The 13,569-nt window shown below is 43.3% G+C and overlaps 1 protein-coding gene across 1 annotated transcript in view; it reads right to left on the reverse strand.

Annotated features, from left to right (window-relative positions):
• The window catches only part of SCFD2 (sec1 family domain containing 2), a 455,587-nt gene that overhangs the window by 58,552 nt on the left and 383,466 nt on the right, over nucleotides 1-13,569 (reverse strand). The window lies entirely within an intron of this gene.

The following is a 13,569-nucleotide window of genomic DNA, read 5'->3' on the forward strand; positions in this document are numbered from 1 at the left end:
AGGAGGGACGGGTCTGGGAAGGGCCTGAAGAACTGTGAGCCCTGGCTGGCTGTGCCGTCTGAAGGCAGATGCTACGGCTACAAGCAGAGCAAGGTCTTGACTTATTTCTCTCAAAGGGCGAGGAAGTTGAGAGTTAGTTTAGAAATAAAAACTCCAAAATGGTTAGAATTTCTTTTGAGACTTCACTGGGGAAAGAACAGCAATCAGCCCAGATTGTCCAGTTTGGTAACATTTGGGTTCTCCTGTCACACTCCAGCCCACAACAGCCTTCATTTCTGCACCAAACGCTTGCCTCCCTTCGGTGAAAATACTGCAGATAGCACAGCACCAGGTTTAATGAGCACTCATGTTAGCACAAAGGTTTCATTGTGAACTCATGAAATAAGACAATTCTCAGAACTGCAAGGGGTCTGGCACCTCATACAGAGCCAGGCACCCAGACCAGTCACTAAATGTAATGTGTGGCTAGATCCAAAATGTGTAAGTCTTCTGAAAGAAGCAAAAACAAAAATAAAACCCTGTGGAGAACTGTGGGCTGTGGCTTCAGGGTGTTACATTTCCAGAGGCAGACACTCTGGTTTGTTGGTGGTAAAAACCCTGAGGGCCTGATCTGGGCAGGAAGCCCCTGGTGGTGGGCCGCTGTAGGGACCTCTGCACACCTCCCTCTGGCTGTCACGCTAGCACGCACTGAGCTCAGTGTGTGCTCAGCAGGCTGCATGGACTGTCCCAGTCTACTTCCCAGAATTTATGTTAAGAGAGGGTTAGAGAAATGTACAAGGATATAAGTTCCAAGAGTGGTCAGAGTTATATTGTTTATAATAGTGAAACACTGGAATTAAGCATCCATTAATATGAGGATAAAAACTGATGTGTTAGATCTATTACTGATAGAAGAAGATAAGCATGGTAGATTGTTAAGTGACAAGAACAGGATGCTGAACAGTGGGTATACTACATGTGGTATAGAGTATATATGCTGTCACATATTGATATGTCTACACATGTATACATACATACATACAGTATATATATATTCACACACACAGGTATATACACACACATATATAATACACACACATATATGTATGTGTTTATACAAGTCTGGAATAATATATTACAAGCTGTTGACAGTCATTATTCCTCTAGAACATCGTTGTCCAACAGAACTTTCTGTGATAATGGAGATGTTCTACACTGGCTATTGAGCACTTGAAATGTGGCTAGTGGGGAATCACAACTTTTAAATTGCATTAAATTAATTTAATTGCCACATGTGGCTAGTGGCTACTGTATTGGACAGTATAGCTCTAGAGTGTAAGCCCAATGAGAACAAAGATCTTTGTTTTAATTATTGATGTGTTTGAACCTCCTGAAATAGTGTTTGGGCCTGGCCTGTGGTAGGTGCTCAATAAACAGTTGTAGAATGAAACAATTACTTGCTAAGCCTGTTATCTAAGGAATTATGGGACACTTCTACTTTCTACTTTATGTACTTCTGTATTATTTTGATTTTTAAAATAAGCATATGATTTAAATTTTAAATTAGCAAAACAATGAAGATTGCCAATTCTGAAAGCAATACACATCATTTTCTTTTCCTTGGCTGCCTGAAGTACCACTTCCTTTGGCTGGCAGGGAGGAAGGCTGGCCCTGGGCAGTGGTGCAATAGTCCTGGCTACCTGGACTGACTTTCCCCAAGTGACTGTTACTGGGGCCACAGTTCCACCCACCTAAACCCACCCCCTTGTACACCCTTCACCCTGCCATGCATGGCAGAAATCACATACTCAACTTCATTTTTCACCCTTGTCTCTCTGAAGGTTTCCTTATCTCCGAATGCACTCAAGAGCAGAGTCTTCATTTCTACTGGGGAAGAAAACCTGACAGAAAAGGACTGTCTCCACCATGAAATAAATGTGGGGTCTGGTACATTCTTCTTCCTTGTGTACAGGTGAGCCGCAGCCCTGACTCACACCTCTGTCGATGTGCACCTTAGTGCGAGACACTACGAGACCTCCTTTTTCCTCTCAGCACTGTCAGGTCTGTCTGCTTTTCTGACTCCTGCCAGTACCCACTCAGCTCTCTCCCCAGACCCTGGTGAATGCTGCAGCCTGGCCTCCCATGCCAGGCTGGCCCCTCAGGCTCTGTTCTTCAAAGTCTGACTCTAGAAATTGGCTCAAAACCACCCAGCTCCCTGCTTTCTTCAGCTCACAGACACTGTGTCTGCAAGATGCATGCTTCCTGAACTTCAGCAGGTTCTCTACCACCTTCCCTGCTGCCCCTTCAATGACTGTTCTGTTCTTCACTCAGTCTTTTCTTGTAAGTTAACTTAAAATCAACTATTTATTTATTAGTTCTGTGTAAGCTGATCTGATGTGCTAATATTTACTTATTTCAACATGCATTAGAAAACGCATAACTGAGAACAGGAAATGTTCATCAGCACCCCGCGGATCCCTCTGGAGGCTCCAGGGGCATGCTGGTGCCCTCAGAATGCCCTGCAGGAGACTGTGTGTGCTCCTAGGTGTGCTATTGACATTCCTCTTAGGCCACATCAGGAGCACGTATCTTTTCAAAAGAAGCCCATTCCTTATTCAGAGGCAGGGTGCTCTCCTCCTGCTCCCCACCCACCATGGCGCCTGGCCTGTGCGGAACACTGCATGGGGACATTTAGAGGCGGCTGATGGTAATGAGGTGGCCCTCAGGTGCTGATGACGACCCTGTGAACTAGGTGTGGTTATGCTTTACTTTTCAGATGACAGAATGGAAGCTACAATGGTTTGAGGAAGGCTTGTTTAGTGAATAAGCAACTCCTTTAAAAGGGAAAGAGCCTCATAGCCTCAGGAGCCCACAGACATAGGTGCCTTCCTTGCAATATGGTTCTGCTTTCCCAGGTCTTCATGACCACCCAACCCCCGAACTTGGCCTTCACTCGGACCTTTGATCCAGAGTAGCCTCATTAAGGCTGCCGCCTTGCTGCATACTGTGATCAGGCCTCTGCCTCCCCTTCCCACTTGCCCAGTGGGGTTCCAGCCACTCAGGTAGTGCTCCCTAGCAGACCTCACAGTCTTTGCGTGTTCTCTGCCCTCTACCTGTGCTGGCCTTTATCATATATTAGGTCTCAGCTTAAATGTGGTCTCCAAGAGGCCTTTTCTGATACCCCATCTAAAGTAGGTTGACTTTCGTTTCTCTTAAAGTACTTTATCAACATTTATACGTACATATACATTTATTTCCTTTTTGTATTTTTTCTGTCCCTTCCTCCTTCCTTCCTCACTCCTCCCTTCTCTTCTTCCTCCCTTCCAGTCAGTAAATATTTAGAGTGCTAACTACTTGCTAGACACCAGAGATACAACTTCTGCTCTCATGGAGCCTACACTCCAGTGAGGGGAAACAAACAATATCTAAGTAAATATACAAGTAAACAAATCATACAGTGTCATTAGAGATCAGTGCTCAGAAGAAAAATGGCGGTAGGAGCTATTTCCAACATGGTCAAAAAGGGCTTCTTGGAGGAGGTGGAATTTTGGCAGAGACCTTCTAAAGCGAGTAGGCCAGCACTGTGGGTGCCTGGGAAAGAGCGTTCCAGAAGCAGAAGCAGCAAATACAAAGGCCCTGAGGCAGGAGTGTACTTAGTGGGTTTTGGAGAAGAAGGAGACTAAGTGGCTGGAGCAGAGTAGCAAGAGGCAAAGGGAAGCAGAGGAAGTCAGAGAAAGGAAAGGCCAAAGAGGCAGGCGGAGCCAGATCAGGTGGGGCCTGGTGTGGAGTCTGCGGCAGAAGGGGAGAGAGGAGAGAGCACACACCGAATGAAGAAGGTCGGAAAGGATGGTACATACAGAAGCCCAGCTACCTTCCTTGTGCCGGTGAGTGGATTTTGGAGGAATGTGTGTCCTGGGAGAGAAGCAGGCAGTCTGGAAGGGGCTGCTGACGTTGCGTAGAGAGAACACAAGCTTTGAATTTCACATGTCCAAACATTTTCCATGTCTCCTCACCCCCTCCTGACAGTAAGAATACAAGGAAACTCAGGGGGTCAAAGGAGCACATTAAATAATATGACAGCCGTCCAAACTGCCGAAGAAGGAAGCTGGCACATTAGCACAGCTTTATCAGGACCAGCCTCTGCCGTGAGAGGCTCATGACTAATGCCAGAGTCGGCAGCTGAGGGTACAAAGACGGGATGTCAGCAGGGCTCAAGATTGTCACTGCTGCCGGAATGTGCTGGGGTGTGAGTTGGCAAGCCACGGGGAAATGAAAGCCCTCAGTCAGTGAGGCCAGGGGCTGGTTCTGGCCTGAAAGTTCAAGGCTGGTCAAGGTAGCTTTAAGAGAAGGAAATTCTCTGATCATTCCAAGCAAGGACTCAAGGCTTAGGCTGGCTTTTACATTTCATGAAGATGGAGCCCATTCACTGATTCTCTCAATAAATATTTACTGAGGGCCTGAAATGTGGCTCTGTTCTAAGGATGGGACACAACAGCAAACAAACCCAAAATTTCTGCCCACATCAAACTTACTTCATGCCAAAAAAATGATGGATAATGGTTAACATTCCCTGAGCACCTACTATGTGCCAAGTACTACTCTAAGTATTTTACATATATTAATTCATTTACTCCTCAGAACTATCCTATGAGGTGGGTGCTGTCATTTTCCCCTGCTATATAGTTGCCATCAAGATCTTCGTGATTTTACTCATTTGCTCAGCAGTTTTCACTCTCAATCTAGGTCAAATTAACTTCAGATTTTGTTGTATTTTAAAGCCAACTCTTCTGACATATTGCTGGGGTGGTTACTGGTGTCCAAACACCCCAGTCACCCTCCATCCGGCATGTGGTGGGATCACACTTTCCTGAGGGAGATGGGACCACGGGATTCACTTCAGGCAGTGAAACAGGCTTGGCAGTGACACATGCTGCTTCCGGGTGGAAGCTGTTACAAGCCGGCATGTGACTGCCCACTTCCTTGGCCTCCAGCCTCAGGGGTCATGGAAGGCTGTATCAGTGGGCGGCCTCTGCTCTCTGGCAGAGCCCCCACAGACCTCAAGTGGACACAAAGCTCAGAGAAGGAAGGAACTAACATTGTTCTTCTAAGCCACTGATACTTTGGGATTGTTTGTTTTTAGCTCAAGCTGATACAAATAGCAACCCTCCAAATTTTGGGGGTAAAAGAGGAAAATGAATGAAGAATCTATATAGCCAACTAAAAGGGAAATGAAAAAAATATTGACCATTATTATATCTTAGATATTTATATGTTATCACACCTAATCCTCTTGGTAACACTAAAAGTAGGTATTACCTCCATTTTACAGGCATGGAAAGTGAATTTCAGAGAGGGAAGGGGACACAGCCAAAGTTATATGCCTAGGAAGTGACAGAGGTGAGTTTCAATTTCAAGTCTGTCTGAATCTTGGGATTATGCTGTGCATATGCAACGACATTAGTCTACTGGCCACACAGGAACATGTGGTGGACCGGGCATTCAAGCAGTCACTCCCCAAACATGGAGAGCCTGTGTGCTTGCTGTGGGTCAGGTCCTGCGGTAGGATCCTCAGAGTAAATAAGATAGGTATGGCCCCTGCTCCTGGGGAGCTGGTGTGCAGTGTAGGCTACAGAGGAATAAAGTGGCAGTTTGACTCTGTGTAACAAGAGCTATTCGGTTCGGTGAGGGTGGGTGGGGCTCAGGAGTATACTTGAAATCATGGAAGGAAAAAAGAAAGGGAAAAGGCAGCAGAAAAGGGAAAGCTAGGAAAGCAAATGAGAACTGGTGGCCAAATAAAGAAGTGTTATTAACATAATTTGTGTCCTGCTCAGATTTGCACACATTTGGTAAGAACATGTCATATGCGTCTCCCAGGTGCACACCATGGTGGCAGCACATGGCCAGGGAAGGTGACCTCGAAGCACCTATGAGAGTCAAGAGGGGCAGCCCCACCCTGCTGGTGCAGCAGCCCGAGCACAGGTGGCTCAGGAATTCAATCCCAGGCAGGGAACACGCCTTCCTGGGGTGGCCGGCACCCACCTCAGGAGGTTACTGAGGCCCATTTGCTCACGGGTCTTCCCTGCTCCTCTAAGGCTGTCCTATTTGCCAGACTTTGTGCAGTGCTGACACGCAGCAGTCACTCAGTCAGTGCGGATCGGTCACCTGACAGAATGAGCAGGAACGGGAGAGGCAGGAAGGCCTTTAAGGAAACTTAAGAGGCAGCAACAGGTCTGAGGCCCTTGACAACCGGTAGTGGACATGGCTCAGGCCTCTCCTCGTTATACTCAGCAGTGCACATCTGAATGCTGAGCTTCAGAGGTGATCCTTCCCACTTGGAAATTAAGAAATAAATGGTTCTCCTGGGTGGAAATGTGTCAGGGTGGTGTTAGACCCCAATCCAGGCCCATGGGGTCTAAGGAGAAAGACAAAGCCTACTTTGGAAGTTAACGTTATAGTCTCTGTTTTTGGGCAATTGAACAACCAAACTATGGAAGGAAGGGTGAAGGCACCAAGTAGGAGGTTAAAGATGACTTGGGAGGGCTCTTGGCCCCTGGAGATTCTAACTGCAGCTAGAAAGAGGTATGCAGCTGAAATAATAGGAAACATGAAACTCTGCTCCTAGGAGTTTAAATTGCAGAAGGACCCCTTAGTGTCCCTAAGCCTTCTGAACTCTGAGGGCTCAGATGGGGTGATCCGTCCTAAGGCAATGGGCAAGAAGCTTCTTATTATAGGATAAAAGACTAAGGATGAGACGACAGAAGCTGATAGAAAATTGAGGAGGAAAGGGCGTTTCAAGAGGTGGAGGGAGCACATGGGGCTACAGGGGGTAGGAATGAGCACAGTCCTCTACAGAGGGTAGTCTGGACCTTCACGCTTGCTCCTCCCTTCATTTGAAAGCTCCCTCTGGATCCTGTGCCTGGTAAAGTCTCCTGTACCTTGATATGCTGGCTCCGATGTCACCTTCCCCATGCAATCTCCCCTGACTTCCCCCAGGCCCTGGCTTGCAGTTTTATAGCCTGGGTGCTGAGATCCTCTCTCCAAGCCCATGAACAACATTGCTAAATCCTGGCATATTTTTCCTGTGGGAGTGGGAGGTAGCCTCACACCCCTTCCTAGTTCCAGGAAGCCACTTCCACTGACCAGATTAATCAAACACATATTTACCAAGTACCTGCTACGCACTACGTGTGGTTTCAGGAGATGTATCTATGAACAAGCACAGTGCTCCTGCCTCATGGCTCTTACATTCTAGCTGAGGAGACAGATAATAAACAAATAGACATATAAGTAAACGTTAGAATGTAAGAAAAGTGCTATGAATAAAAACAAAGAAGCTCATGGCAGATAGAGTGAGTTGCTATTCTGACATCTCTAAGCATCTTCCAGTGGGTCTTTCTGTATAGCAGAGGCTAGAGAACTACATGCTCCATGTCTCAGACTTCTTGCCCAGAAATTTAGATGCTCTCCCACGATAGTCTCAAAAATTCCAGAAATACTGTATTGAACATTGTCTCACTGTGTGGAATGGCTCCACCTGAAAAAGACTGCCTCCCTTAAACAAAAGGCCTGCCCTGGTAGGGATGAGGGAAATTGGGAAAGTTAGGCCACCAGAACATGTTACCAACTGGAAGGTGAATGCTAGGAGGCCATGTTAATACTACACAGTAAAGAGAAGCTACTGCTAGTTCTTTAGCAGGGGTGAAGTGTGATGAAAACTGAGTGTGAGAGGAAATATTTTTCCAGTGTCTAAGTGTCGGAGGATTGTCATGCATGGAAAGTGGAGGTGAAGGGTTAAAATGATGATTCTAGATAGTAGAAAGGTGGTAGCGGAAGGAAAGGGAGAGTGACGGGCAGAAGCGGCAGGAGATGTGGCAAAAAGACTGGCTTCTGAGCTACCTTGCTAAGGGACAAGGAGACGAGCTGTGCAGCGTGACGGAGAAGGTGGAAAGTGTGTGCTAACTTGCAAGCAGCTGAGAGTTCTGATTCTAGTGCTGATATTATCTGAGAGGAGCTGGGACTCGATCTGGGAAGATGTGACCACCTTGGCAGAGGCTGCATTAGGAGACGTGGAATCATGTGGCTGTTAGGAGCATGGGCTCCTGGGCCAGAGAGACTGGTGTGATTCCTGGTTCTGCCAAGCTCTAGCAGTGTGCGCCTGGACAAACTACCTAACTTCTCTGTGTTTCGTTAGTTAACCATGGGTGATGACAGCACTTCCTTCAGAGAGCTGTTGAGGGGAGAAAATGAGTGAATATTCTGAAAGGTCCTGCAACAATGCCTGATGCTCATGAAAGGTGGCAATGCTAATACTTTCTTCAGGTGATGTACTGTGAGCAGCACCTCGGGCTGAGCAGTATAGGAGGGCGAGGGGCTGCAGTCCGAGGAGAAAGCATTTCCCTCCGATGAATACTATACTCCAAATAGGTGGGCCAGTGGTTTGGCCTTAGAAATATTTTAGCTATCCTGAGCATTCTGCTATGAGAATATTCCCCATCAAAATGGGTTTGCCTATATAACATAGCTTCTAGATAGCTAAGGATATGACCTAGATAAATCTACTGTGGAAGCGAAAAGACAAAGAAAAAAAAAGCATTAAACAGAAGGGCATTTGGCATTATTTGAATTTGTTATTACCCTGCTGCTATTAAAGAAATCATCTAAAATGGTAAAAAGTAATTAAAACAAAACCAAGGTGTAGGAGTAGTCTAATGATTCAAGATGGTGTGTCTTAAACAAGAAGGCAAGCTGCAGCCCCCTCCTTTTCTGGCAGTGATCCAGCGTATGCCTGAGGGATTGTGCTGAATTCTAAGCATTTTACATCAAAGAAACTGTGTTTCTTATTTTTTAAAAATCCCTGTTGAAGATAGGCACTGGACTTACCCATTATTTAAATCAAACCTGGCATAATAGAGATACCCAGAGCTCACACTGCAATGGCTTTCTTTGTATGATCCATTCAGATTCCTTGTTCTTTCCCAACCCTCCAGTGTGCCTAAAATAGAACCACAGGGAGGGCTGATTTCAGACACATGGTACCCCTTCATTTACAGCCCGCCAAGAACATTTTATTTACCAAATAATATAATGAAATGAGAGCCTAAACATAAAAGCTCCAGTGTGTCAAAATGCCATGGTGCAGACAACTATTCAGCAGATAAATCCTAGACTGTTGCCAAGGTTTAAATGCACTAAAAATATTCTCAATGGACTTCACTGAGTGATAGATAACACTTTTAATTTTAAGCACATTCTGTCTCTTTTAGCTGTATCTGGATTAATATAATTAAGCAGAAGACATCTCAATAGTGATTTTATGTCAATTGAGACCAAGCCAGAGAATTATTTTATTTCTTTATCCACATAAATTACATATTACTACTTATCACATTTTAAAAAAGATTTCCATGCTGCAACAATGTTATAGAATTCAAGATGGAGAAGGTCAGTGGTGGAGGAAGGACATGGGAAATGATATTGCTTTATAAAAACCATGTTTGGGAGCTGTTAGGCCCCCTCTCATGCCCCAAATGTCTGGGAATTAAGAGTAGAACTTTGATAAGTAGGGTTAAGTGCTAAAGAAAGAGAGAGCAAAAAAATATAATATCAACCTATGTTATTCCAGTCCTTCAAGTCTGTGCCAGAGAACCATGCAACACTGTAAAGAAATAGATACTATGACTCTTGTCTAAAATAAAATTTAATTGCCTGTATCTGTTGTTCGAATGACACACTTATCATCTAAACTTTGCTCTCAATGACATAATTGGCCAGGCTCTCCTTTCATGTGTCTTAACTGACCTCACAGATGAGCTATTTCAACTTTCTTATCTGGTTTTAAATACATTTCAGCTGATTAGCTAGGCTCTGTTGCCTAATGCTTGAGCAGACACATTCCCCTGAGCAGAGCTACAGGTAAGTGAGGTGACCTCCAGGTCAATGGGTGGGCAGGGGAAGGTGTCCTTCTGCTCATGGTCCTCCTTGCAGTTACTCAATGTCTAGAGGCAATCAAACCTTGCGTCCCCCCTAGCTGCACATACTTCTTGAGCACCTCCACCCTTCTGAATCCCATTCCCTCAAGGCCCTGTATATTCCTGTCAACTAGCTAATCTCATAGAACAATCATAGACCCTTCGAGCTGAAAGGATAATGCAGGCCATCCTGTGCTCTCACCTTACAGACCAACTCCTTTTTGTTAGTGAGTGAAGGTCTCCTTGCAAAGGGTCAGCATCCCCTAAAAGGACTTGTTTTTCTAAAGAAATTTCTAGGCATTAGTTTTTACCAGAGTAGGAAGGATATTTTCAGAATCACCATCTCCTCACCTCTCATCATGTGATAGTCACCCCTTTCCCCAGCATCTAACATGAAGTTGGTTGCCATAGTAGCCACCTATTCTGTCTTCAGATTGGATCTGGAGGTAGCACTGACTTGAGGCTATACCAATGCATATTTATAGTGAACCTAAGCTTGAGTATACGGGCTTAAAGGGCTCCTCTGTGTGTGTGTAGGGGTGTGTGTGTGTGTGTGTGTGCACGCGCACATGCACGTGAGTGCATGCATGTATGAATTTGTTAATATGACAATTCTTACAAGACCTTAAATATTAAATCACTTTAAATCAAAACACAGTTTTATTTCCTTCACCATTAATTGCCTAATTGTAAAGCTTGGTAATATCAAGCATTGGTGGTAATGTACACGGCTGGTGGAAATACAGATTAGTAAGGACATTTTGGAGGACAATATAGTGGCACCACCTAAAATTATAAATATTGCAGGTCTTTTGACTCAGTGACACTATTTTTAAGAATCTACCCTAGAAATAATCTTACTTGGGTACAAAGAAGCATGTAGAAGGGTGGTCATTATGCATGAGACTGTAATTGAGAACAATTGGAGATAATTATTTAATATGTGCATTCATGAATAATGATTAAACTAATAACATGGAATATTATCCAGCCATTAAAAACAGAACAAGGAAGATATATATGTGCTGACCTGGAAAGAACTCTAAGACATATTAGATGGAAAAAGCCAGTTGCAGGACAATATGTAGACTATGATACCATATGTACTTGAAAAAGCCCTATAAACTTACAGGTATACCTTTGTACTTACATTTGTATGTGAATTCTTAGACAAGAGCTAGGGAGATTATATCCAAACTGATGACCAGGGCTACTTATGAAAGAAGAGTACAATTAGAAGAGTGGGGGTGGGCATCAAGAAGAACTTGTGCGTTCATAAAAGTTTGCAAAGTAGAAAAAAAAAGAACTCGTGTTTTTATCTGTATTGTTTAAATTTTGTTCAGTGAGATTATATTCATATATTGCAAGTGTTATAAATTTTATTTCATTACATTTTACCTTTCTTTAGAGAACTAAAGGCCTCACCCAGAAAAATCTGGTTGCTTCCTTATTTCTATGGCCTGAGCCCCCACTTAAGATTTTCTGCTCCCAAATCCTCTTCCCCCCCAACACATACATCAGGAAAAATATCATCCTGGATCCTTGTCCTGGAAATAAATATGAGGATGTAACACTGACTTTTTCATTAATGTTTCCTTTTTCATCAATTCTTAGTGCTAACCCATGGGAAAATGAGTTGTTTTTCTGCTAAGGCCAAGGACAAAAAGCTGAACTCCCAAAACACCACCACCAACAAATGAAACCAAGGGTACAGAACTCCTTACCAACAGAGAGTCACAACTCCCACTAGAACATGGCATTCTCACAGGCTTCAGTAACAGCAGATTCCTGGGTATACTCTCCAAGAAATGTAAGACAACCCACGTTTCAAATGCAATGGTTCTTTTACTGAAGTTAAATTTAACTCTTTTTTTTTCCTTCCACCTTTCATATAGAGAAACTTTCATGAGAACTATAATATTTTTTTCTCTTTTTCAAGAAGGAATAATGAGTTTAGGATGTATGCATCAAACATTTTTTTTTGTTTTATTCTTCTCTTTTCCTTAAATTAACTGAATTTTAAAAGCATCCTTTTAAATCATTTTCTAGGTCTTACAGTTTAAGGAGAAAACAAAAGCTTGTGAATTTGGAATGATTAATTATAATGGAAAAATTAAAGACGCTACTTGAGAGAAGAAGATGCTTGCTTCAGGAGGAGAGAAAATTGCGTGGATGGCTAGTACAGACCCTACTGGGAGCCGTACCTGGGCAGTTGCTCTTTTAGTGCCATATTTGGTTCTGATGGCCAGCCAGGTGTGTTTTCCTTCCTGGTGTAAAATGCACCTCCCAAAGCGGGCATTATTACCATGGATACCAGAGGTTTGTCTCAGGATTCCAAAAATAATCTCAAAATCTCATAGAAAATATTTAAAAATTTTCCATTAAAAAATATATTCCATTGAATATTCTCATTAGGATAGGGAATGTCATGTTTTAAAATCACAAAAGGCTAGGGTATTTCAACTCTAAAAAGGCTGGGATTATTTGCCTTCCTTACATCTCCTAGAACACATGTTTGAAGGATAAACCTCAAATTCCTTATTACTTCTTAACAAAGAGAAAAGAGTATTTCTCATGATACTTGGAATTGCATATGATTTACCATGACAGTGACTATGATTAAAGTAATGTGCAATCGCTAGCTATAGTTTTTATCTCCCCACTCAAAAATATTACTTACATATCTGCAGTTTAAGACAATATAGCTACTTATTTTATTTTCTTGAAAATCTTCAGAGTTAAAATAAATAGGCTCTCATCCTTTAAAAATCCTCATTTAATTGTATCAGAGCCTTCCAGAATAAAGGATTAGCATTATTACTCTTCAGAATTCAGAGATTGTTTTTGTTCGACTCTTAGGTATTTATGGTAGGAAAGTTGGGATGAAAAGGAAAAGTACTCATCAGAGGGGAAGGGTAATCCTCTTTGGAATGACATTGGCTGGGACATGTCAAACTCAGCAGGCTTGAAGACACTGTTCTTGTTTCCCCAGTATTCTGCTGTGAATCTCTGTCTTGCTGGCAGAGTTTCCAGCCTGTGAAGCCTGCTCACCGAGCCCTGGTGTATGTCAGGACTTTCATGCAGGCCGTCCTGGGAATCCAGCAATCAGAGCGGAGTTGGCCTTTGTGCTGTGACATGCTCTCTCCTCCCTAATTACATATATTTGATCACTCAGCTAGAAAAAAATCTTGGCGAATTGCACTACAATAATCATTTCCCACTGTGGCTCACCGTCAAGAAATGTATCTGCTGTAATGCACCCAAAGTTCAGTCAAGGATGGCCAGTTAGAAAGAGTTCTCCACTCACAGGGATATTGCCAGACAAAAGCCAGGCGTCATTTCATTATTCAGAGCGAGCTCTGGCCTTCATGCACCTGTGGCAGATCAAACTCAAATTCTCTTAGAGAGTAAGACTGTAAAAATATCAATTTCCTACAAATTAATCTACTAATTTAGTATATTTTCAATGAAAATCACAAAGGTATGTGTGCATGTGTGTGTATGTGTGTGTGTGTGTGTGTGTGTGTATCTGAAATATAACAATTTGATTCTAAAAGTTCTATGAAAGAGCAAATGGTTAAGAGAACGAAGACAAATTCGAAGATGAACAAGGCTCATTACA

This window comes from Manis pentadactyla, chromosome 5, assembly GCF_030020395.1.
Source record: "Manis pentadactyla isolate mManPen7 chromosome 5, mManPen7.hap1, whole genome shotgun sequence".
NCBI classification, from domain to species: domain Eukaryota; kingdom Metazoa; phylum Chordata; class Mammalia; order Pholidota; family Manidae; genus Manis; species Manis pentadactyla.